Source organism: Palaemon carinicauda, chromosome 5 (assembly GCF_036898095.1).
Source record: "Palaemon carinicauda isolate YSFRI2023 chromosome 5, ASM3689809v2, whole genome shotgun sequence".
Classification (NCBI taxonomy): Eukaryota; Metazoa; Arthropoda; class Malacostraca; order Decapoda; family Palaemonidae; genus Palaemon; species Palaemon carinicauda.
The window spans coordinates 101660911-101665747 of NC_090729.1; the positions used below are offsets into that span (position 1 = coordinate 101660911).

General features: G+C 40.3%; 1 pseudogene; it reads right to left on the bottom strand.

The window, feature by feature from the left end:
* Positions 1–521: 521 nt before the first annotated feature.
* Positions 522–2706, bottom strand: LOC137641051 (uncharacterized; annotated as a pseudogene).
* Positions 2707–4837: the final 2131 nt, after the last annotated feature.

Genomic DNA, 4837 nt, shown 5'->3' on the forward strand with positions numbered 1-4837 from the left:
TCATAAACATTAACTGCATACATCTCTGCTGAGGAAGGAAGTAAAATAATCTTTTTATTCAAACTAATCTCATCTACATTGGGATTTGAAGGTTGAACTATCCTGAGATTCCTAATTCTCCTTGTGGAAGGTCTCATATTAAGAAGTTGCACACGGTACATAATATTATCCTAAACAAGGATACCTTTCTTATGATCCCATGTTAAACAGGCGATCCCAAGTAAATCTGCACCCAAAAGGACTTCTGAATCTAAAAGTGGGTCTAGCACAATATAAAATAAATGAGTAACAACTCTACGGCCCACATTAACACCCAAATAAACTGATCCTAATACTGGTACAACTGTGTCTGTGACTCATATTAACTGTGGTAAATTTCTCATCTTAGCAGGCTTCAAACCTAAGCTGTCCACAAAGGATTTCTTGACTATACTGGCACAACTACCTGTATCAACTAAAGCTCCTACCATGCATTCATTAACCTTCAAGCTTATACTTGGAGACCTGGCGTGACCTTCTAGTCATAGTGATCCATCTTCACCAAATTGTCCTGGACATCCTACATGACCTCTCCTAACATTTTGTTGATGAAAATCAAAGCATACTCCTTTTGGTGGATTATAAGGACAATCAAACAGATTATGGATGGCTACTTTGTAAAAAGCACAGTAATTTTTAATATTATTTTGTCTCTTCATGGACACTTTTTCAATATTCTTGTTTAATTCATCCAATTTTCTTGTTAATTTTTCTATTTCATTACATGGAGCTCCTACCTGAGGGGTACTTGTTATTGGGATTGGTGACTAGGAATTTCCAGCACCTGAAATGGGGAGGATTCTGTTGTTATTATTAATAGTATGCCCTGAGCCCTATAATATTCTTCTTCTGCATGTACGATGAAATGTTTTAAAGGTGTATGGTCTGCCAATAAATCAACTAATTTAGCTTGAGCTTGTGAATTTAAGCCTTTACACATCTTTGTCTTAAGGAACTTATCTGATGTGGGAATAGGATAATTGGGGAACTTCAATGTTAAAGCTGAAAATTGGCACTACAATTTCTTAATAAAAGAACTAGGAGGTTCATCAAAGTATTAAGTCCTGGCAGTTATCTCTTCCCATGCCAGTAAAAAGGTTGTTGCACCTATAAACTGTTGTTTCATGAGCCTTGTAATCTCACTCCAAGACAGACTATTTCCATTTTTTTTGTATCTCAATCGTCAAGAAAGTAGCTATATCCTGTTCAGCCATAGCCATTGCAACTTCTATATTCTTATCATCTGAGCTTGTGCATGATTCTACTTGCCTAAAGAAAGTATTCAACCTATTGTTGGTAACTACACTCTTAAGCTCTGCAAGTTTGGCCTTAAAACAGGTATATCAAGAGGAACTGCTACTGGAGTAATATTTGAATAAAGATGACAAATTTGTAGATAATTTGTATTTTTCCTAATGGTACAAACCTTAGCTATTTATTAGGGGTATTACTTTCTGTGAAGCTGAAATGACAAGCCATTAAAATTTAGCAAGGGTTAACTACCCACACCGCTAGTTAGCGGGGGGTGTAGGGGGTTAGATTGTTACCAATCCCACTCACACATCGGTGATTCAGCTCACTTTGCTTGGAGGTACGACTTCAAGGGGGATAGGGTTGGCTGGCAAGTTTGAATAAATAGCTAAGGTTTGTATCGTCAGGAAAAATACAAATTATCTACAAATTTGCCATTTGTTCCGTAACTGGAATACAAACCACGCTGTTTATTAGGGGTGGCTCACCCATTAGGAAGGGTGCATTTCCCTGACAATCTGACTTTTGGCCTTACCCGGAGGGTTCTTATCTGAGTATGTTAGTACTCAAAAATAAGGATTCCCTGCGCCTCGCTAAAACCTTGCTACGCAAGGTCCGCGGCCTACGCAAGCTGTGTGTTGAGACATGCAGAATTGTGACTGTCTAGGTAAAGTTATTCCGAGTCTTTTGTAGGAAAAACTGTTGTAACCAAGACATTCCTAATACCATCTTGCCATGGTATGGTGACGCAACAGTATTAGCTTAATACTAGGTACACAAGGGAGCATTTTTTACCTGCAGTGGTTTGAGGTCAGCTTATGCAGAGAACCCAGGATGCTGCTTTCCCCAAGAGATAGGAGGATGAAGAAAAGAATAAGAGCTAGTCAAATCTTTTCAAACCCGCAGACTAAAACCGGGTAACAGTGCCCTCAACCTTCAGCTACTTGTCCAAGAAGGAGCTTGAGGTATACAACCAGCTGTTGTGCAGCCACCACATGACCGATAGAGATCGTATCGAGTTCCTGTGGGTCATGTCTTGCAGGAGAAAGGTTGTGAAAATCACCTGGAGCATTCACACCTTTTCTTGTAGAACCTGCGTCACAGAGTAATCTGCTTAGAAGGGCCAGGGGCATAGCTATACCCCTGACATCATGAGTCGACATGTTGGGTGAGGATCTGGATTCAGGGCATAATTGGTGACTCTGTCAATCCAGCAGAGATGATGTTTTGGTGATCCTCCTTTATTCTCTCCTAGTGCTGATGACAAGAGAAGGGACCCGGGTGGACTGTTGCCTTTCTCTTAAGGTAGGGCCTCATACCTTACCCCGGGTACAGGAACAGATGATCTGGATCGTCAGTTACTGAGTGGGGACTTGTGTAGGATCCGTCACCTCGGGAGACTGCGTCTGGCGACATACTCGGGGACGAAACTGAACATTGCCTTTCTCCCTTTTCATTAATGGGTAATGTGGAAAGAGAGACCATGAAGTTCCTTGACTCATATGGCTGCTGTCAAAGTGTGTAGGAACACTGTCTTCTAAACAAGGTGAGAATTTGTTGCCTGGTGAAGTGGAACATAAGGAGGTCTCCTTAGAGACCGAAGAATTTGAACCATGTTCCGAGAGGAAGGTCTCAATTCTGACTGGGAAAAGGCAAGTTGTAAGTCCGTATGAGTTAGGAAAGATCTAGCGAAGAGAGGATGTCCCCTTCCTTTCAGTTTGAAGGCGAGGCTCAAGGTTGAGTGATCGTCTTTACCTGTTGAAACTGAAAAGGGGGGTCTTTCCTCTTGCATATACTCGAGGATTCCGCTATTGCTGGAATAGAGGTATCGAGTGGAGAGAGACACTCTCCCATGACACTAACCACAGAAAACGTTATACTACCTGGTAGATTGATGCTGAGGAATTCCTCAAATATCTAGAAAACCTTTTTGCAACTTATTGCAAAAAACCTCTGTGAGGGAGGAGGTACTAGGTAGTCTCCATGCGTACGATCATAGTAAAGCTATAGCTTGTGGTAGATGTCGAAGTGTGGTTGTCTGTGATGTGGAAAGGGTTCTCTTGGAGACTCTATCAGGAGCTGCAGAAGGTTTGGAAACCGTTCTGTGTAATGCCATTGCTAAGCTATGAGAGCCCTTGAGAGTGTGACCGATGTTCTAGCCCTCTTGAGTGCCCTTCTCCAGACAAAACATGAGCGAGACATAAAGGTCATTATTGTACCCACCATTGTTAGCATGTTTCTTACTAGAGAACCTTGGGGTCTAGGACTGGGGAGCAGCGGAAGCCTGAGGTTCAGGGGCGTTGCAGGCAGATCCCTAGTTGGAGAACCCTGTAAAGCACATTCCTCTAGTCTGGAGTGAAGTAGGCTGATAGTGGTACAGAATGGACTTTGGCCCATCTCAGTATTTATACTGCTAGATGGGAAGAGGTTGCGAGCAAGTTCCTTCTAGCTTGTCACATCACTGAGTGGCTCGTTAGGAACTAATGAGGTTGCTGAAGGACTGGAAAGTGGACCTTCATCTCTTAAGAGATTTAAGTGAAGGTAATTTTGGACTCTGTCCAGAGGGATGAGGTCGTGTGAAGCAGCACTATGGTCCCTCCTCTCTTCTTTTGATGTGTCTAAGCTTCAAGTTCAAGTAAGGGTCAGAAAATTAGGTGAAAGGGAACATTTATTAACTTATAACGGGACACAGTGTTGGAGGAAACAAATATGATAAATGATTTATTAGCAAGATTAAAAAGAAAAGAAAACAGTGGCTTAGAAAGGGACACCGTGTTGTAAGGAACTGGAATAAATTTGCCCTCATAAAAACAAAAAAATATTTATTTGTAAATGAAACAAAAAAACTGCTAGGAATACATTAACATTGTTTTGTCAATTCAAATAATCAATTAAAGGCAAAATTAGCATCCCTTTACACTCCAACCTCAGGATAACAAGAAAAAAGAAAAATACAAGAAAAACAAGAGAGATGCTAATTTTGCCTTTAATTGATTATTTGAATTGACAAAACAAAGTTAATGTATTCCTAACAGTTTTATTTTTTTTTTAATTTACAAATAAATATTTTCTCGTTTTTATGAGGGTAAATTTATTCCAGTACCTTACAACATGGTTTCCCTTTCTCAGCCACTATTTTTTTTAATCTTACTAATAAGTCATTTATCATATTTTTTCCCTCCCACACTGTGTCTCATTAAAAATTAATAAATGTTCCCTTTCACCTAATGTTCTGACCCTTACTTGAACTTGAAGCTATCTAACCTTAAATCCAAGCTATTCACATATACTGCTTATTTTTCCCAGAAATGAGTCAACGTTCATCTTACATGTTAATCCAGCTAACCCAAGGAAAGGGAATTTAAGAGAAAAGTAAGATTCCAGCTGGGTCCTCTTGCCCGGTATAAATAAAGGGGTGGTGCTCTATGCTCCGTTCTTTTGACCTGTTACCTAGATTTTTGGGTATTCGACTGTTGTATATTTTTTGTGTAGTGAACGTCGGGTTGTGGTCGGCATTCGGACACTAGGCAGTTTATGTGCTACCTTT